General features: G+C 49.1%; 1 protein-coding gene across 9 annotated transcripts in view; it reads right to left on the bottom strand.

The window, feature by feature from the left end:
• Sarm (sterile alpha and armadillo motif) overlaps nucleotides 1–22907 on the bottom strand; it is a 652833-nt gene that overhangs the window by 182396 nt on the left and 447530 nt on the right. The window lies entirely within an intron of this gene.

Raw genomic sequence — 22907 nt, 5'->3', positions numbered from 1 at the left:
CTGGTCTTTGCCTGCGCCACCCCACCCAAGTTAATAGTCTCAGCAAGCACTACCGCCCCCTCGCAGATCCTGGTCTCAGCAAGTCCTACCTCCACAATTACTGCTCACACACACCAAAAAGGAACACTACCCCACCGCAGCTACTGGGCTCAGCAAGTGTTACACCACCGCAGCTACTGGGCTCAGCAAGCGCTACCCACCGCAGCTACTTGTCTCAGCAAGTACTATCCCCCGCACGTACTGGTCTCAGCAAGCGCTACACACCGCAGCTACGGGTCTCAGCAAGTACTATCCCCCGCACGTACTGGTCTCAGCAAGCGCTACCCACCGCAGCTACGGGTCTCAGCAAGTACTATCTCCCGCAGCTACTGGTGTCAAGTCGTTATCCTATCGTCTACTGATCTCTGCAACAACAGTGCCCCCCGCCCTCACAACACGATAATCCTTTTACAAATGTATATACACAAGAAGTACGTTAACCATATGTGTCGAGAAGATGCATAAATGCAGGAGGCGAACTAACGGTTAAACGCGGGGGTAAAAACATATCCAGCCAATATAATACAAGTGCATCATTCTGCAGGAAACACTTGGTTTACATGATGTCTGTTTCTTCCCTTACGCCGCTAAGCTCTGGAACTCTTGAACTACCTCATGTCCTTGCTTAAACCTACGACCCTTCTTAAAAGGCTGGTTTTCCTCTACTCTTAAATCACTTTGGGTTATCTTTATTCTCTTTACCTTATTTCTGTATTCCTAAACAGTTTTATGCTTCATTCAAAGCCTAATTTCAATGACGACTTTCGTCCATATATATATATATATATATATATATATATATATATATTTTTTTTTATTATACTTTGTCGCTGTCTCCCGCGTTTGCGAGGTAGCGCAAGGAAACAGACGATATATGAGGATATTCCCTCAAAGGCCCAGTCCTCTATTCTTAACGCTACCTCGCTAACGCGAGAAATGGCGAATAGTATGAAAGAAAGATATATATATATATATATATATATATATATATATATATATATATATATATATATATATATATATATACGTACATATCATTTCTGAATAAGGAGAGGTTTGCGCAAAAACACTTCGAGCCCCCTTCTACCCTCAGGCGCGGTGATGAACGTGGCCATATATAGAATAAAAGTGACGGTGGTGATTCAAGCCTCAAACCCGTGTCACCTCCAAGTCTTACCCCTCCGTCTCCTCCCCCAGCACCCACGCCTCATCCCACCCTCCCACGCCCCTTCACCCCTCTGTCTCCTCCTCCAGCACTCACGCCTCACCCCACCCTCCCACGCCCCTTCACCCTTCTGTCTCCTCCTCCAGCACTCACACCTCATCCTTCAAACAACTCCTCAGACTCACGTTTCCTTCCTGTGCTGTATGTACCACTGTGGCCTGTAGGCAGGGGGTCTGGTCACGTGGTGGAGCGTCTCCCCGTCCCATGAACGTAGGATGTGTGTGAGGAAGTCCTCACCTCCCGTGACAGGTGCAGGATGGCGCCTGACCTCTCCAGCCGTCGTACAGGCGCTACCATCTCAGTGTGGTCGGAGGCAAACATGTAGCACGTCTCATATACCGTTGAAAACGGAATTTTCCCTTACATGAACATCAACCGCATCTTTGGCATGATGGAAGAAGTTCTTTACGTGCCAACAGCTTTACTGGAAAACACGATACTTTCAGTTCCAGTACAGATGTCGCTTCTAGCCTCCGTTCAGAGGTGGGTGAGAGCGCCATAACACCGCAAGAGGAGGAAAGGTCGAAGTCCATTCTCATCGAAGGGAGAGGCTTCCATCTCACGTCTCTCGCTCCCCTCAAGCCCCGACACACTAGCTGGAGAGGCTGTACCCGGTCCAGTGGTCGGGTGGAGCTCCGGTCCGGTAGGCAGGGATGCTCCCGGATCTTGGCCGCTCCTGAGTGCCGGCAGCTGCGACGTCATCATAATGGCCTTATTAACACCCGCCGCGCAGCATGCCTCGGGAGGCTCTGCCTAATATAGTATAATTCCCTCACCCTGTGTCTCCCTCCTCCCCGGCCGGGGCTCACTGGCACCCTAAAGGCATCACGATCGCATCATGTCTCCCTCCGTCGGAAGGGAGACAATTTGTTTTTGATCTGTTTCTCTTCCTCTTCTCTGCATCTGATCTGTCCCTCAAGGATGTAGTGATGATAAAGGATGCGGTGAGAATCACCTTAGACCCGTAAAAGTCACGTTAAAGGTGGGTTAAAGGTCAAAACTCTGATAAAATGAACATGCACTTGACCTGATCCATAAAGGGTAAAGTTAAATGCCTCTTCATCAACCATAATCGACCTTAGATTTGATCCATGAAGTTAGTGGTACAGAAGCTGTGTTGAAGATAAGGGTGTGGTAAAAACAGCCTTCGAGCCGACCCAGAAGCGTCAGGTCAAAGGTCAGAGGTGCTGAGGGTGCAGTGAAGATAAGACTGTAGAGAAAATGACCTTTAAACCAGACGTGTATGTAGTGAAGACTAATGTGTAGTAAAGATGGCCTTTGACCAGAAATGCACGCGAGCGCATTAAATATAAGGTGCGCAGTGAAGATGAGGGCGTGTAGAAGATGGTCTGTGAAGTGAATTCATATTTATGTAGGGTGTAGTGAAGATGACTTTGGTGATTTCTTCCTCCCTACACGATATGTCGGTGAGTGACAGAGAGGAGGAAGACGCGCTGCAATCGCTTACTGATGTTTGCGTTTCTGACTAACTTGGGTCTGGTTTATCTTAAGCAGCGGCTGGCGTCCAGGTAGGCATGCAGATAGGCGACCGAGTCCAAAACCTTCCATCGCGCCACTGGGGTATGTAACCCCTGCCTCCACACTGTATGTACACAAGGCAAACTTTTCTGAGAACTTGAAACATATATATTCCTCTCCGGTCTCTACACTTACAACGTGTGGCTCTCCCTATAACTCAGTCGTTCCCATCCACAATTCCTCACCACGGCTGTGGCCTGACACCAGGAACACTACGCGCGACAGCCACAGCTACTCACAACCACTTGTTCTTGTGCTGCTGACAACACTATAAAGCCATCCTACAGACTGTATTATTTCAAGTTCTGACCTTCTTCCTGTGAGGGTTTTATGATGTGAATATTGCTGACGCGTGACCTTGTTTACCGACAGGCCTTAACTTTGAAATGATAATACAGATATAAACAATACAATCATCCGTTTATTTAGGTATATGGCGCAAGGGCTGCGGGAGAGTCAATTACTCCACAAGGGATGGCTTCTACAGAGCACATGAGCAACGTGTGCTACCAGTGGAGTCTCGGGACATCAGGTGCGAGAGGTGAGCGATGATAGTAACAGCGTTACTAGTGGAGAAGGTGATGGCGAGGTCAGTGTGATCATTGTGATATGACCTCAGACACGACGAAGCACGACTTACCCTTGGCCTCTTCATCAGCACAGTAAGACCCTTGAACACAACTATACAACTAATACAGAAGGTGGCCTTGGTCTTTGAAAGTACCTTTAAGGGTCATGTTACAGTTCAAGCTTCCATACCCAAGGGAAGAGCGTCGCTTGTAAGGCTGATGACAACTTGAATTCCTTGAAAACATAACTGCAAACACGAATGTTTTGTTCCATCTCCTTTCATAGTTCCTCCCTCCAGTCACGTTCAGGCGTTCTTCCCTCGAAGTGGAGGTAAGCCCTTGTATATATTCCATCTACTCAATCTGTCTTCCTCATAAAAGAAGCCAAGAGAATACTTCCCACTGTGGCGGCATAGATCATACTCACCTGGAGACACTTTCTGTATCTCTCTCAGCCGCAGCACCTGCAGGGTAGAAGATCACTACGTCGACGCCTGGCCGCCAATCTGGAATGCGACACCTCAGAGCCGCTTCGTCAGTCGCGTAATCAGTGTAAACTTTACCTAAGGACGCGGCTAGTGCGGTGTTCCGAGTCTTCCAGATTTGGAACCTTACAAAGGTAGCGACTGGTGGGTCATTCTTAGTCTTCCAGACCTGGAACCTTACATAGGTAGCGACTTGTGGGTCATTCTTAGTCTTCCTGACCTGGAACCTTACAAAGGTGGCGACTTGTGGTTCATTCTTAGTCTTCCAGACCTGGAACCTTACAAAGGTAGCGACTTGTGGTTCATTCTGAGTCTTCCAGACCTGGAACCTTACTTACAGTAGCGGCTTGTAGTTAATTGTGAGCCTTCCAGACCCAGACTCTTACCCAAGGAAGAAACCTGTGGGGCTTTCAGTCTCTGTAACCTGGGACTTTCTCCATCCACGATCGCATATCCAACAAGTGGCCATAAATGGCAAGTCATAAGGTGGGTAAAACAGCAAGTGGGCATTACCTTTCTTGCACTGTTCCAGACGGCTCCAGGCGTGCCTGAGTCAGCAGGCGGGGCCACTACCAGCAGGGCTATGACATCACCATCGCTGCCCGGGGGGCCATCTGACGTAACGCAATTCTCACCAGCTCCAGAACGTAACTTACTCCCTAAACGAGGCATACCTTACAACACACACACACACACACACACACACACACACACACACACACGCGCGCGCGCGCGCACATATTACGAAATCATGAACGTCCAGGTGACGGAACACCGTGTCGAAAATGACTTACGGAAACCTAATCATAAGGGAAGAGTAATGTTATGTGGGTTATGGTAGCTATGGTGTGTGTGTGAGGTGTGGGGTGAAAGCAACAGTGGAGCAAGGGTGTAGGCCTTCGTTTTAGGACGAACCTTTGCCAGAGTGGCACTGCTAGGGCGTCGTGGCGCTCACTACGCGTCTTGCGTGATGAATTAAGGCTATCTCTCTCTCTCTCTCCTCCTCCGCCACGAACCTTACACAACACTCAACCCAAGGTTCATCAGGGATTGACCTGAACCATGTATCTATTTCTAAACGTATCTGCAGTTGCTCTACGCATGTTCTTCTATTCCCTCTGGCATTGCAGTGAATAATCTCTGCAAGTGTTGTGATGTCCTCGTCTCATATCTTCCTGTTATGGTTTCTGGTATTATTCCAGACTTGGAAATTCCACATCTTCCTCACCGAGAGACATTCATACGTAAAAAAAAAAAGATATTCTTGATAGTTTTTATCTCCTGCTATGCAGAGATCATCACGTACCCTTCTTCCCTTCCCTCTAAGGCTTCTTTCAGCCTCTTGGAACCATTCATTCGCCCCGGACTAACAAGCTTGGGCGTGAAGAGTCTCTGAATTCGACGTAACATTATTCCCATGATGAGGCCGTGACCCCACAGAGCATAAGTGTTCAGTTCATGTAAACGTTCAACATCTTCGTCATTAGCTTTCTCTCTCTCGTCGTGAAAGTTCTCCTTATCATACCGTTCATTATCTGCCTCAGAAATGCCCTCGCGTTCCTTGAATTCAAGTTACGACAACTCTACGATTCCTGACGTTTTCTTCACCTTCTATGTCTTTCCCAGCTGGGTCTTGAGGCAGGGAGACGTTCATATACTGTTACTTAATATTCTTATCATTTATCTGATTAAAATGTCTCAATTCACAAGTTCCCTTCTGTCCATCTACAGATCACATTCGAGGCTTCTGTGCCGTTTTTTTTTTTTCTGTGTCATCTTCTGACCCTGTTATCTGACTCATTCTTCCGTCCCCAGCAGAACACCTGAGGGGGATGGGTGGGTAAGGGCGGCCACGGCAGCGAGGTGGGCGGGTAGGGATGGTGGGTGCGGCGTCCAGGGCGGCGGTAGGGCTTGGTGAATCAGGAGAGGCGCTCCCATCCAGACTCACCCACCACCCGGTGCCAGCCACCCACCCCACCCACCCACCTCCTCCTCCCTTCTGATGTACGTATGTGTCATACCTCGGGTCGTGACGTCACACCTACTGTTTTACAACCACAATTCCAGGAGCCTTCGCCCGTTATCAACCCACATCACAGCCAACACTGTGCGTCGCCGGAGGTCACCACCCCACACATGAACTGTAACCACTTGGCAAGTTGTTAAATAAATAATAATAATAAAAATACAGGAACGGGACGAGGCCAAGATAAAATTCATCTTTCTTGGAACGGTTGGGCCAAAACCACAGCGTCCTGAACCACGCCATTCATTCTCGACCCTGACGTCACGCTGAGCTTCCAGCAACTTGTGGTAATGTCGAGCACGTCTGTAGAATCGTTAACACATGGCACATAACGTGACTCTGCGAGTGTGAAGTATGTCTTAAGGTCTATGGCTGGCAGGACAGCTGTGCCGTGAGCCTGCACCGAGGCAAGGTTCGCCTGACACAGTGGTACGTCAAAGCTTCTTAAAATTTATATGATTCTCTTACTTAGGAGATGGTGACACTCCGTCACCGCCTGTCGTGCCCCTACACTTCCTTAAAACACACACACACACACACACACACACACACACACACACACACACGGGGAAATGAAACACGATAAGTTCCCAAGTGCACTTTCATGTAATGATCACATCATCAGGGGAGACATAAAAAATATAATGGTCAGGGAAGAGACATAGCTAGGACGTCCTAGCTACGTCTTTTCCTTGTATATCAACTGACAGTTATATTTCTTTCTTGTATCTCTCCTGATGATGTGATCATTACACGAAAGTGCACTTGGGAACTTATCGTGTTTCATTTCCCCGTGGATTAGAAGAAATTTACTTGACCTCGCCCTCAACTGTGATCTTTTCCAATATATATATATATATATATATATATATATATATATATATATATATATATATATATATATATCGGTAAATGCCTTGCTATGCATATCACCGACTGTCTCAGCTCATATGACTAACTCACAGAGGGAGTACACAAATGGTCCCCACGTTGCATCGTCAGCAGTTACCCCACGTGTCTGCAGCTGTGGCAGTGCCCCTGTGAGCGAGGAAGACCATTATGAACAGCGAGGAAGCAGGGGTTATCACGCCGGTGGCATGTCCGCACGACTGAACCAAGCAATGACTACAGCACCACCTATCTTTTGTACACAAGCGATCCTGGGAAAGTTTGTGTCCTTATCCTTAGTCATGATACACAATACAAACACACACACACACACACACAGACACTCACACACACACACACACACACACACACACACACGAGCCTCTGTGGTGTAGTGGTTAACGTTAATGACCATGAGTCAACACGGGCCCGCCCGAAGTTGAATCCGAAATGGGTTCGCATCCTGGGCACGGAAGTCAGCCTACACCCAACCTAGGTGTTCTTTCCCACCTCCCTCGGGGCTGGTCTATAAATTGGTACCTGGCGCAGGCTGGTGTGTGTGTGTGTGTGTGTGTGTGTGTGTGTGTGTGTGTGTGTGTGTGTGTGTGTGTGTGTGTGTGTGTGCACATATGAGTAAAGACATGGTGCACATATATATGTGTGTATATATATATATATATATATATATATATATATATATATATATATATATATATATATATATATATTAAAAGGCGGTGCAAAACACACACACACACACACACACACACACACACACACACACACACACACAGACACACACAGACACACACACACACACACACACACACACACACACACGAAGCTAACCATTTACAAAAGCCAACATCCATAAGCTTAACATCCTCACCTCCGGCTCATCATGTATGCTTGCAAGTTTAATACGTCTCTAATGAATGATAAGTAGAGCCAGTGGGGCTCCACCTGCTGAATCTAATTTGGAGATAACGTGTACCAGTCTTCAGGGAAGGGATCAGAGAAGAAGTGGGATGGATGACAATATGGAGAAGGTAGACATGAGAGAGAGAGAGAGAGAGAGAGAGAGAGAGAGAGAGAGAGAGAGAGAGAGAGAGAGAGAGAGAGAGAGAGAGAGAGAGAGAGAGAGAGAGAGAGAGAGAGAGAGATATTAAGTAAAGAAAACGAGGATGGTAGAAACGCTAGTATTATTGAAAACAAAAACAGATGAATAACCAGCGTGTGGCGACACAACAGTGGCCTCTCTAGTGATGGGTGAGTTGCACTGGTTATGGGTGAGGCCCACTGGTGATGGGTGAGGCCCACTGGTTATGGGTGAGGCCCACTGGTTATGGGTGAGGCCCACTGGTGATGGGTGAGGTCCCTTGGTGGCTAGCGGCGGCAGCACCCCGCCCTCAGGGTCCAAGGCCTGCTGCTGCCTGGCTCCCACCAGAGCAGGATGGATCATATATTACAGATCACAGGACGATTCCCTCCCTCTCTTCCTCCATCTCCCTCTCTACCTCCATCTCTCCCTCTCTATTCTTTCCCTCTCTACCTCCATCTCTCCCTCAACCAAGTTCTACATTGACACTCGACCATCTAATACCTGGTTCTTCCTCAACCTAGTTCTCCTCGTGGGACTAGGAGAGAGGGACTACCTTGTACACTCCTTCACATCCACGAGCTTTAGCAGGTCCAGGCCTCGGACACTTGCCCGGTGCCTATCCTGACCTACTGGTGACGATCCCTCGCCAAGACCTACTACCCACACGACACCGTGCGTCCACTCCTCGCCGGGGCTCAGTAGGGGACGCCTTCAGCACTGTACTACTTTAGTTTCCTGCAACACTTAAGTGTACGCCACTAGAGCAGTCAGTACCTGGGGTAACCATCGTCCGCCCTTGGCGTGTCTCATGATATATTTATGGCCAGTTTACTCGTCCTATTTCAAGAAATATAAAGGCGAAGGTCAAACAAGCATCTAAATGGACTGTCTGGGATTCCAGAAGCAGCTAATAAACACTCAAGAGTAACGTGTTTCAGGTGTCTGCTGCGCATCGCACAAAGCGACCACGAAAGGCCGGGGAGGGGGACTGAAAATCCTTCCCTTCTGCTCCATAACCTACGCAGTAACAGGAGCCAAGCGAGGAGCCTTTCCTTCGTCTGTTCCTGGCACTGCTTAGGGAGGGAAACGGGAGTAGGTGGAGGGATGGACTGCAAGTTAGTTTCAGGGGTCGGAAACTATACATGCAAGAGATTGTGAGGCGTGCAACGAGGTAACAGTGGACTGCAGCCAAGCGGTATACAGGAGGCGCCGCATCGTGCTGAACCAGGGCACATAACACGCACCAGGTATGCCCGCCCGTCCCAAGGTGCGCCATCCTGCCACAAAAACCCCCGACACACCCACAACTTGGTGTCTTTCCCACCTTCACACCCGTTGCTTGCTACTATCCCTGGGACTTGACTGTGGATGCGGGCCTCTGCCACTGGTGCATTACACATGACAGCTAGAGTGAGCGCATGAGCAAATCTGGTCATTCTTCTTGTTTCTGTCAGTACTTCGCTATGCAGGATATTGCGAAGTATATGAAAAAATCGTGTATATATATATATATATATATATATATATATATATATATATATATATATATATATATATATATATATATACATATATATATATAAATACTTGTTCCAGATATCATGGCCTGGGATTTCTGTTTCTGTGATTTTCGTTTATGTTTATCCACGACTGACACCACGACCAAATCCGGGTTGGCCACATTAGCATATGTTGTCGGCTCATCACTCCCAACTTAATACTTCTGGCGTCTGCACACAACAATGAGACTTTATTCCTTGTAGTCAGTTTCTGCCCTCCTTATCTTACCTGACTCTCTGTTTCTCAAGGACTCACGGTCAAAACTGAATGAGACCCAGCGAAATCCATTAGGGTCAGGCCTTTTATCACCCTGCCCAGCCTCACAAAAGATTGTGTTTGCTCATAACGCGTTCGTCTTTTTGTTTCGTGTCTCATAAATTAAATATTTAATACCTTACGCCCAGGACAAATACAAAAACCCTCTTTCTCCTGGCTTATACAGAACGTACCAACCCCAAAAATAAAAACATGTCACACTTCCTTCAACTCTCGTTAAGTGTGTATTCTCGTCTTTCAACCCCTTCAGTATTTCTTATCCACTGTGATAACCTGTGTTGCATACTGGTAGAGAAGCCTCTTGCCGTGCCTTAAACATCTCCCGCGCTCCTTGCCTCACGCAAGCATATTTTGATGGCATTATTATATCCTTTACGAGCAATATCATTACCACAGCACTGAATGTTCTTTTCCTTAGTGTCAGGTATACCAATCTCCGAACCTGACACAACTTCACTAGCCTCACTCACCAGAGCCGCGCCCGCCAGAGTACGCTCAGAACCAATCACAATAATGCCGGACATCACCACAGTAGCAGGCGTAAACAGAGGTAATATGTGGCGAAGCCATAACCATCCACGTTGTTCACTGTGGCTGTCCTGTTCGTAGGCCCCAAGATAACCTTGGCCCGGGGCCACGTCTCCCTCCTGGAGGGTCCACCAGCCTCGCCGAGCGCCAGGTCCCCGCCTCGACGTACCTGCCCACGTCGTCAATCCCAGCGATAGTAAACGTCAGGCAGGATCGGCATTTATCATAGTTAACGGCTGCAGTGAGAGTCTCGCCTCCAGCCCCCGCCATGGTACAGTACCCTGTTCACGTTACGCCAGCGGTACCGGCGGGGGAAGGAGGACGCGCTTCGAGGCCGAGCGACCGCTAGCGACCCCAGCGACTGAGGTCGGAGCCGCAGCGCCAGGCATGACCACCACAAAGATGTGGTGGACCTTGAGAGCGTGACGGGAATGATGAGACGACATATACCACCGCGCAAAAGCCCCTCCCATGAGGCTAGCCAGCTGTGGTACTCTAGTCTAGTTCTGCATGCCAGACGGTTTGACCTGAGGACCCGGATGTCTCATAACACACTGAAACTGTTCCCCAATGCCTCTGCGTCAAGCTTAAACTTTCTGGAACGCAGGGGAACCCCTACAGCACGCTTCACGTCGCCACTCACCACGAAGCATGTGCCTGTGGCATGAATTACTTTCTTTCTTCCCGAGTCATGGCCACGAGTAAGTAAACTTTAGTCTCAAGAATTCAAAAGTCTCACTACAGCAGTTCGAGGATTCGTGAAATGACGGGCTCGAGGCCTCGGCGGGCAGCGGTTCTAGGAGTCGTGGCCAGTGGTACGAGGATTCATGATGACGTAAATCCAGGCTTTACAGGAGAGTGGTCTGAGGGGCTCATGGGGTCAGTGGATATTACCCAGTGGTCAGATTCGTTACAGCAGTTCCGTGTAACCCGTCCAACACTGGGGGATGCATGTGCAAGACAGGCAGCGGGAGCAGCGAGACAGCGAGGGTAAAAGAGGCCGCCACTGGCACCCTCAAAAGACCCGTGGCTTTTGTGTCACCTGACTATTGTAAACATTGAGATATGAGGCACGTCTGTTCTCAGGTGGTTAACAAACTATATGAGCATCCCCAAGTGTCTCACGTGGGACTCGACTTTCTACGGAGAGAGAGAGAGAGAGAGAGAGAGAGAGAGAGAGAGAGAGAGAGAGAGAGAGAGAGAGAGAGAGAGAGAGAGAGAGAGAGAGAGAGAGAGAGAAACTTACCAGAACAACAAAATTTTATTAACCATCAGCTGATCATGGATCTGTGAGGCGCCGACCCGCCCGGACATAACCCACACCACCTACTGACCCAGAACCATCACCCCGGACAGCACTCCTAACGTGAGCTGAAGGTACCTCTTCCCTGATGCATTACGGGAACCTCACTTCTTCCCTGATACAATAAAGGAACCTCACTTCTTCCCTGATGCATTACGGGAACCTCACTTCTTCCCTGATACAATAAAGGAACCTCACTTCTTCCCTGATACAATAAGGGAACCTCACTTCTTCCCTGATACAATAAAGGAACCTCACTTCTTCCCTGATAGAATAAGGGAACCACACTTCTTCCCTGATACAATATGGGAACCTCACATCTTCCCTGATGTATTAAGGGAACCTCACTTCTTCCCTGATGCATTAAGGGAACCTCACTTCTTCCCTGATGCATTGAGGGAACATCACTTCTTCCCTGATGCATTAAGGGAACCTCACTTCTTCCCTGATGCATTGAGGGAACATCACTTCTTCCCTGATGCATTAAGGGAACCTCACTTCTTCCCTGATACAATAAGGGAACCTCACTTTTTCCCTGATGCATTAAGGGAACCTCACTCCCTCCCTGATATATTCAAAAATATTCCCCTTCTGAAACACCAGGAGACTTACTCCTGCAGGCAACAGAACATCCCACACCAACACTGTACACTCGGTTTATATCTCCCTCAGGAGAACATGTAACATAATCTCACTATCACTGTCATATATTTGGCTAGGAGTCGGGTCTGGCAGTGTCCAGTCTGGAAGGGGAGCAGCTTCCTTCTGGACGAACCAGAAGCATAAACGTCCACGGCAGGTATTAGCGTTCGTGTGGTACCCGGGCTACGAGTTCTTCGCTGGTGTGGTGTGCAGTGGTTTGATGCTGCCACCAGTGTCTGCGCTGGCAGTAATGAATGCCAGGTAGACATTAACGGTTGACTGTCATCATTAGTGGCCTCATTAGGCGAAAATATAAAACGTACCAGACTTCGTATTTCTTCATGGAAGATATAAAAAAGAGAAGGAACAAGAAAGAAATAAGTGCAGGCATATATATATATATATTTATTCCTATGAGTCCAAAGGGAAAATGAAACACGATAAATTTCCAAGTGCACTTTCGTGTCATAATCACATCGTCAGGGGAGACACAAGAGAGGAATATAACGGTCAGTTGATATACAACAAAGAGACATAGCTAGGACGCAAAATTGTGATCCTTTCCAACATATATATATATATATATATATATATATATATATATATATATATATATATATATATATATATATATATATTCCTTGAATGGAGTTCAGCATGAACGAAGGCGGGATAATCCTAACTTGGAACAATAAATTCCATCAACTATCGCCGGCACCACCCATGTAAGTATTACTTTATGTCACTGGACACGTCTCAAAACAAGAGTAACACACACTCTCTCTCTCTCTCTCTCTCTCTCTCTCTCTCTCTCTCTCTCTCTCTCTCTCTCTCGGGGGGTGGGATATTTTACACCCGTGAATCTCCGATTACCGTAAAAAAAGAATGTATAAAGTCTTCCTCCCAATGTTTCTTCACTTTTCTGAAATCATATCACTGCAGTTGTCACTGCTTGTGTGGCAGTGACTGAATACTGGCTACTGTGAGAGACAATGTTGCGGTGGCTCATGACGGAGGAAAGGCAACTAGCTCATGTCGCTACAGGAGCCTCGGTGACACTTGCCAACACCCCGGTGTCGGCGGAGGTTCCCGTGCGGCGAGCGGGGCTCCCGCTACACCCATCCCAGGGATGAAGGGTGGCGTCAGACCACCTTCCCCCCACGACGTCCCTCACACCACCAACGGCTCCGAGCGTGCGCTCCCCACCGCTAACCGCGTTGACCTCGCCCCTCGCACCTACCCTACTCTCTCTCTCTCTCTCTCTCTCTCTCTCTCCCCCCCCAGCTTACGGCCGAACCCTCGACGCCTGCAGAGGGGCCTCCCGCGAGAGACTACCAAGTGTGGGCAGGGCTCACCCAGTTCTTACGTTATCACTCATCTGTGTTTCAATTACCGCATGTTTTCGTAAACAATTTTACGAGGCACTAATGGTTCCAAGTTCAAGTTTGTAGACGCCGAGGGTTTTTTAAAAGCTTGGCTATAAAAGCGACCCACAAGGAAACTGGCGAGCCGCCTGACCTTTCCCCAGAGCTGGAAAAACTCGTTTTTACGCCGTCTTAATTCTTCTTAGCTTATTTATACTCACATTATTGCGGAGGATTTCTACCCGGCCGTCTGCCATATTCTCACTCAACACTGCATGACGTCGAGATATCTAAAATCTGCTGTTCATGTTGGAGTTGTCTTGTTAAACCACACCGGGGTTAAGCTTTTTGACTGGTGCGAGAGAAACACACACACACTTCATGAAGTCCAGAAGGTTTTACTTGCCTACGCGCGCACACACACACACATACACACACACACACGAAAAGAGTTCCTGTGGTAAGTGTGGGTGAAGGACACAGCTTGTGAATGTATTACCGCTGTGGAGTCACACAGGACACATGTCGCCAGTCATGGCCTCCATCAAGCACCTCACAATGAGGCTCCTCGTTGTTCTCCACGACCGGCCGCCTCTTAACCACCAATATACTACGGGCCTCTCGAACGCTGACGTCAAACTCGATCTCTTCACCACGGCCGGCCACCAATATGCATACTACGGGGCTCTCGCACTCCGTCGCAAAACTGAGCCTTCTCCAGCCACCAAAGCCTCACTCACATCCCTCTAACAACACACAGATCACCTTAACATCCGTGTACGATTCCATCTCTGCATTTCCTCTTGCGTTTCCACTTCATTCCCTCTTACACTTTACTCTCTTACGTGATGGCTCGTTGCCCCTCAACAGTCCCCCCCCCCCCCTCTCTCTCTCTCTCTCTCTCCTATCCCATCTCACCCACCTCACAAATCCCTCATCCCCCACAGCTTGCAGTGAGTATCTGATCTTACATCAAGTCTGTTGCTCACACTCCTGACCAACTCCTGTGTCGCCTCATGTCCTCACGTCCACCTCCCTCCATCCCTCCTCCGTCAGTCAGACCGCTTGTCATCCTGGTGTCCAAACACACCTTCAAGTTCCACACAATCTCAGACCTTCGACATTTCGCATCCTCCCCGGCAACGGAGTCTTTCACACCTGCACTATTACCATAAGTGTTCCCTGCCTTAGCATGTAGATCACACAGTAATACCACAATTTCCCCCTCCTCCTCCTTCCCTAGATGACACTGCAACAGTCATACATCTCGTCCTTTCCCCATGCCAGTATTTCCACTCTCCAGTGAATCACATTTGCCCTACGTCTCTGCCGCTTATCCTAATGACATACAATTACGTATTCCATATTCGAGACCCGCGCCTCCCGCGTTCCTTGTACACCACTACTGGGTGTTGCCTCCTTTTCCCAGTCGTTAAGTCGTTACTTTTAACATTCACCCTTGACTTCCCTGCAGCTCCATGTGCTCTGAAGGCTACTGCATCAATGGCATTACACTTTTTGTTGTTCTTGTTTACTCGTTTGTTTTGTCCTGAGCGATATCAAGATATCATACCTCCTTCCTTCATTGTGCTATCTTAACATCAAAGGTTATATATATATATATATATATATATATATATATATATATATATATATATATATATATATATATATATATATATATATATTTCGTGTGTGGAGGGATAGCGACGGGAATGGATGGAGGCAGCAAGTATGGGTATGTACATGTGTATACATGTAGATGTCTGAGTATGTATATGTATGTATATGTGCGTGTGTGGGCGTTTATGTGTATACATGAGTATGTGGGTGGGTTGGGCCATTCCCCGTCTGTTTCCTTGCGCTACCTTGCTAACCCGGGAGACGGCGGTTAAAAGAAAAAAAAATATTCTATCTATCTATCTATCTATCCAGCTATATATATATATATATATATATATATATATATATATATATATATATATATATATATATATATATATATGCAGAGAGAGAGAGAGAGAGAGAGAGAGAGAGAGAGAGAGAGAGAGAGAGAGAGAGAGAGCTAAGGTCTAGCGAGCAATCTTCACTTGGTACAAGTCAGCAGAGGTAGGGAGGTGCCGGCCGGCTCATCACTGGGAGTTGGTCACTGCTGCAGCCTACACAGACAGACAGACAGACACACACACACACACACACACACACGAGCCTGCGTAGCGCAGTGGCTAGCACTGTCATCCACCCATCTGACGGGCACGGGTTACAATCCCAGACAGGAGATCTGATCTACAACCAACCCAGCAGGTCATTATCTTCCTAAGGGTTGTCTCGATGAATGAATGCCAGACGTAAAGCTGTGTTTTATATATATATATATATATATATATATATATATATATATATATATATATATATATATATATATATTCATGACATGGTATACATACGAGGTTAAGAGACGGGGCAACATTATCTTACACGCCTCTGCCCACAACACATAACCAACAGTAATAACACATACCATGGAATCCCCGGGTGGTCACACATTTGTACACACTGGCCCACGCTCGCTCGCCCGCCGCCACTCATCATCATAACCTGGCTCTGCCCCTGGGCTGCCGCTCGCTTAGTATTCATGGAAACACTACATCTGCATCTCGTGGCTCCAGACACAGCTCAAGCGATAAGCCTGACCTGCGTCAGGTGACGGGAGCCGCCGGGACCGCCCTCCTTCAAGCAACAACCACGTTATATATGCAAAGCAGTCCCACCACGGCCAAGTCCAACGATGCACTCACGACATGCGAGTCCAATCATGAATTCATGAGTCTTCCGGTTACCACCATGAGTTCATGGGTACACTCATATGACCGGCGAAACACCCAGTTCAGATATACACCGACGACACCCTCCAGTTATACATGACACCAGTTTACCAATCAAGTAGGACAAATAAACTCACGAGAACCCAGCCAGAAGCTCCTGACGAAACCACCTCACAGGAAGGATCAAGTCAAGGTCAACGCTCATGACGGCGAAGGCATATATCGCAAGCAAGAGACATACCACTAGGGTGGGTAATTCCCCCACCACGCAAGCAAGCACGGGACACCAAAGTCAAGAAGCAACACAGTTACGTAAGAACCACATCCGAAAGTACAGGTAGGACAACCTCCTGGGTTACACACACACACACACACACACACACACACGCCTCATCCTGCTGTGAACTCATTACTATTCCCTGCGCACGCTCGAGTACCACACAATTATTCCCGTGGCTTCCATTTACACACACACACACACACACACACACACACACACACACACACACACACGCAGGACAACGAAGAAGACGCCGCGCAGCACGAGACAGCAGCGGACTCTGGTGTTTCATCTGATAAGGAAAGGTTTGTGCGTACGTGCAGTACATGAAATGCAGGTATGGTGTGAACTAGGGCCTTCCCTGGCTGGCTCGGCGTTGTACCTCCATAAATGCTAGTTTGCTTAAAGACGCACAAAGGTCCAACAGAGAAGGTCCGAGGGAGAGGGTAACAAAAATGGTACTGGAACTCAGAGGGCTGAGTCACAGTGAAAGGTCAAAGAGGCATCAAATATGTCCACCATGGAAGAGAGATGAGTGTAAGGTGACTTGATCATATCCTCTAATATTCTCATGCTAGTGTGATGACGTCGACAGTCAAGTTTTTCAAAAGATGTAAAGAACAGAACCGCCAGAGGCAGTGACGTGAAAGTGAGCACGAGACGTGTTGGAAAACATGTAAGGAAGTACACTGGAGGAGAGATGAAATTTTCGTCAGGAAACTGTGAATACAAACAGCGTACAAAATCTAAAAAAAAAAAAAAAAATGACGCATGATTGACATTTTTCAAGAAACTGGGCCCCATGAGGGGTAAAGGTTTCTCCCTCCCCGTGCAGTATAAATAGGTCATCATACACACAAACACACACCAACCAGGGGCGTCTGCCTTCACCGTCGGAATGGCGTCATTCACACGTCAACAACATACACACACTCGTTCTCCTCCCTCTCCACCTGACGGGAGGCGGGATGTGTGCGCGCTTCATGCAGGTGTTGGCGCGTGTGGTGTTGGTGAGGAGGGTTAGGTGTTCGAGGCCTCCGAGTTTAGGTTGGCGGGAAGGCAGAAGTCAAGGCAGACATAGCATCCGGAGATGGATTATACTCAACTAACCAACTCTGCTCTATCCTTGAAGGTGGTGGCGTGCACCGCAAGCTGTGGGGGTGTCCAGTTCAACACAGCAAGACATGTTTGTCTTGGATAGCGAAGCAGCAAGTACCATGATTTGATTTGCGCCGGTGTCCCCGGCGAGTGATGCGCTTTCGACCCGTTTCCCTCAGAGGACCTCTACGTACGAGGAGGCAAGACTGTGCTACCCTCCTCCCGACACACCCCACCGTCATGCCTGGTGTACTCGTGGTCCACTTCCTGACCACAGAACGAGCTGGCGTCACGTGCAGACTCTACGTAGCCCAGTGTCATCCTATTCTCAGCTGATGAAGACATTGAAAGGGAAGGAAAACAAGAAGAACTGACGCCTGGAAACCCATGGTTCCCCGGGTGTATACGAAGGAAACAAATACAAGCATCAAGATTAGTGAAGTCAATTTCTTGTGGATGAATTACTGACACGAAATAAGGAAGGTGTGGATAACATGACCTCCTCTGGCTGGAGCCAGTCTATAAACTGAGAACTACCAACGTTACCAATATAACTTTTTTTTCCACATCCAACGACCATCAGTTTGACTTTAATGTTCGGGTTCTCCACTACGGTTCTGCAACAGGCACCAAGACGTGGTAGCGACGGGGCACATGGCAGCACTCGTCTCCTCTCCTCGTCTCCTCTCCTCTCCCTCGAACTGACATGACAGAGATTACAGCAAAACAAATGACATTTAATTAAACATCCCCGACTGCATATAATACTCGCCGCCCAGTATGTTTTCTTTCGAGCAAAGTAACGTGACGAGCTGCAGCCTCTCTTAACTCTCGCCCAGGACTCTGTAAGTGTTTTCCCCCGGCAGAGGTTGCCTCTTAAATTCTCTAATTATTACTATAAGGAGTTATCCGCGTGTGTTGCTGGGGGTTATGAAGCCATCAGCCGCCTGCGTCAACAGGCAGACCACAGCCCCGCCTGGCCCAAAGCGGCTCGTATATCCCTCACTCCCAGCCCTCCGCCACACACCCACGCCTGCCTCACTCACTGCCCTACTCAAAAAGCCACTGGGCAAATACCGATAAATCTAATTGAAAGCAGGATATAAACGCAGGGAAAACTAATGAAAACATACAGTAAATAGATGGCGCGCCAGTAAACATGGCAGCGAGATGTTCCCTGACGTGTCCTGTAACGCGACAAGTGGCACCATTATTGTCTGGCATACTGGCTGCTGCTGGGGGAGGCCACGCCAGGGGAGGCTGGGGGTACCCCGCAGGTGGGGATGTAAGGAGAACTTCGGTCTTGGAAGTAGGGTGGTCTTTGGTCGGTCTTGGGGTGGGGCGATACTAGGTTTTGGAGGTCGGTATGTCCTGAGTCTTGGAAGTAGGGAAGTCCTGGGTCTTGGAGGTTGGGAGGTCCTAAGTCTTGGAGGTAGGGAGGTCGTGGGTCTTGGAGGTAGAAGCGTCGTGGGTCTTGGAGGTGGGGAGGTCCTTGGTCTTGGAGCGAGGATAGGGAACCGTATTAAGGCTTGGGTCAGCGAGAGAGAAGTGGCAGGTCAAGGTTAAGGAGGCACGTGGAGAGGCATAGAGGGGTGAGGGGGAACTGGAGATGCAGCTACTGGGGAGGTTAAGATACTGGGGTGCTGGTGGGTGGTGCTGGGGAAGGCAGGGGTGTTGGGAAGGGCAGGGAGGCAGGGGTATTGGGGAAGGCAGGAAGGGAGGTGTTAAGATACTGGGGTGCTGGTGGGTGGTGCTTAGGGAGGCAGGGAGGCAGGGGTGTTGGGAAGGACAGGGAGGCAGGGGTGTTGGGGAAGGCAGTAGGTGGAAGTGTTGGGGAAGGCAAGGAGGTGGAGGTGTAGGTCAGGGGGAAGGCGGTGAGGAAATGGAGGTAATGGTGAGGGGGTGGGTATAGATGGTGTTGGTGAGATGGAGGCGGGGCGGAGATGGAAGCGTTGGTGAGAGGGAGGTGGGAGTGGAGATGAAGGTGGGGGTGTCAACGGCTGCCGGATATATTCGCCTGGGAAATACCATCGTGAGCGGCCTGGGAAGCGGAGCTGTCACAGGAAAGTGTTTGTTCACCAGAACTGTACTTAATGTTTATCTGAACTTGCTTTCTGTGCTTCAAAGAAGTTAAGTAGTTCTGTTCTAATTGCAGTTTTGAGGGTTTCTAATTGACAAATCGAACGTTGTTTTCAACATCACCTTTACTAAATGCAAGTTGGGCTAAAGCATCAGCTTTGTCATGCTCACGGAGGCCTATATCAGAGAGAATCCATAACAATTTGATTTGAATCCCTTGAGCAATGATGTCTGAGTATTTGTGTCAGGCTTGAAAGACCAGCATGTTACATTTTGATCTCAGGGTGTTAAGGGCTGTAGCGGCCTGATGTGTGGCGTAGAGTGAGGGGAAGAGGGACAGTCTGTTGCAGGAGTCGACCATTCACACAGCAATTATGCAACGGGTGGGGTGCACTGGTGAGACCAGTACCATGATTGGGTGCACGGGCCATAATCTGGTGGGAGTCTGCCGGTACTCGTGTGGGTGGCGAGAGTCGGAGTTCAAGGAGTGGGCGAGCAAGGGGGGAGGAAAGGCGAGGTGGAGGGATGGCGAGGAAGCAACCTGTAATCCCTTTGCGCTACTGCTCACAGGACGATCATGGGGTGCACAATTAATTTGCCGGGGGTTATCGGCACAAATCAAATCCATCACCAGTTCCCACCCTCCTCCCCCATCAGGATCACCAGTGCCCCTCGACGTTGGTGAGACGCCTAGCCTGGATCACCATCCGGGCCTGTGGGAAGATTTAACAGCTGGACAGTGCCGGACGAAAGAGCCCTCCAGCCAGGCCTGCTATACAGTACTGTGCCACCATGACGCGCCTCGTACTGAAGGCCCCAGCTACAACCTAAGTCATACACGCCCTCACACATCAGGCCCTACGAGACTCACTCACCAGACCCATTCCACGCTCACGCCCACCTAGCAAGCCCCACCTCCATCCACGCCCTGACGCAGACCCAACCCACGCCCACGCCAGCCCACCAAGTCCCACTTACACCCATGCCCTAACATCACACCCAACCCACCCAAGTCCCACCTTCACCCACGCCCACACACTAGACCACTGGCTATAAACGAGTAATAAAACGAGTTGGCATCAGATCCAGACCGTAAATAATACTCATCAAAATACAGAGAAAACACATTCCGACATTTAAGGTGCTGTAGATAATTCTGGCCACACCTGAATCAAACCCCCCATCCGCCCCCCCTCACTCCTACAAGGTCAGAAAAGCATCGGAGGTCAACTACCAGTCACAAGTATACCCACTCCGTCAACCAGGGTATATCTGCCCACGGTCAACACATCAACTGTATGTCAATCTGATGCAAGTCAGTTGGTCCTTTCGTCAAGCATCCATCTCAGGTCGTCCTGCCAGGATGCACCTCATCACAGGTCAACATCCAACCCTATATTACCCACTTTAGGTCAACCATCCAAACATGGTGGACCCACGGCCCTACAGGTCAATCCGTCGCTGTATGTCAAAGCAAGTGAGGTCGATACAAGTCATCCCACAACAGGTCAGCTCTTCGTGGGTCGACCCACAAGAGGTTAGTTCTCCACAAGTCAATCCAGTACTGCAGGTCGACCCACAACAGGTCAGGTGTCGGCAGGTCGACCCACAACAGGTCAGCTGTCAGCAGGTCGACCCACAACAGATCAGCTGTCGGCAGGTCGACCCACAACAGGTCAGCTGTCAGCAGGTCGACCCACAACAGGTCAGCTGTCGGGCAGGTCGACCCACAACAGATCAGCTGTCAGCAGGTCGACCCACAACAGGTCAGCTGTCAGCAGCTCGACCAACAACAGATCAGCTGTCGGGCAGGTCGACCCACAACAGGTCAGCTGTCGGCAGGTCGACCCACAACAGGTCAGCTGTCGGGCAGGTCGACCCACAACAGGTCAACTGTCGGCAGGTCGACCCACAACAGGTCAGCTGTCGGGCAGGTCGACCCACAACAGGTCAACTGTCGGCAGGTCGACCCACAACAGGTCAACTGTCAGCAGGTCGACCGACAACAGGTCAGCTGTCGGGCAGGTCGACCCAAAACAGGTCAGCTCTCACTTGGCTTCTTTCATTCCACAGTTAAAACTGGCCGGAGTGATGGTCGGTTCTAGCAAGCTTCCTACTTCAACTACAGTTGTATTTGGTGGTGTTGGTGGTGGTGGTGGTGGTGGTGGTGGTGGGTGGAGAGGGAGGGAGGGAGGACAGGTGCGTGGTGGAGTACGGTACGCCAGGTTGTAAGAGCCACATTGGGACAAGCGTCATATATCATGGTGGCCGGCGTCCGCCCGGCACCTGCTGACGTTTATTGCTTAGTGATGGTGAGGCCGGCCACCACCAACACCAACACTACCACCACCATCATCACCATTACCATCATCAACACCACCATCACCACCAACACCACCATCACCATCATCAACGCCATCACCAACGCCACCACCACCATCACCAACGCCACCACCACCAACACCACCATCACCACCATCACCACCACCACCAACACCACCACCACCATCACCAACGCCAGCACCATCACCACCACCAACACCACCACCACCACAAGCACCATCATCAAAAACACCGTCACCACCACCATCACCACCATCACCACCAACACCACCAACACCACTGCCTACATACAACCTGCACCTGAGTGGGTACACACAGTGGGGGAGAGAGAGAGAGAGAGAGAGAGAGAGAGAGAGAGAGAGAGAGAGAGAGAGAGAGAGAGAGAGAGAGAGAGAGAGAGAGAGAGAGTTTCTAACGTGCATGTCTAAATTCATTTGATCAGTTACGACAAAAAAGTTATAATCAAACAGAAAATACCCGTAAATATCTGTTATAAAGAACCATACGTGTGTTGCGTAAAGAACCATACGTGTGTTGCGTAGAGAACCATACGTGTGTTGCGTAGAGAACCATACGTGTGTTGCGTAAAGAACCATACGTGTGTTGCGTAAAGAACCATACGCGTCTTGCGTAAAGAACCATAAGTGTGTTGCATAAAGAACCATACGCGTCTTGCGTAAAGAACCATACGTGTGTTGCGTAGAGAACCATACGTGTGTTGCGTAAAGAACCATAC

Source organism: Panulirus ornatus, chromosome 48 (assembly GCF_036320965.1).
Source record: "Panulirus ornatus isolate Po-2019 chromosome 48, ASM3632096v1, whole genome shotgun sequence".
Classification (NCBI taxonomy): Eukaryota; Metazoa; Arthropoda; class Malacostraca; order Decapoda; family Palinuridae; genus Panulirus; species Panulirus ornatus.
The sequence above is the reverse complement of the archived record's forward strand: the minus strand, read 5'-3'. Positions and strand labels throughout refer to the sequence as shown.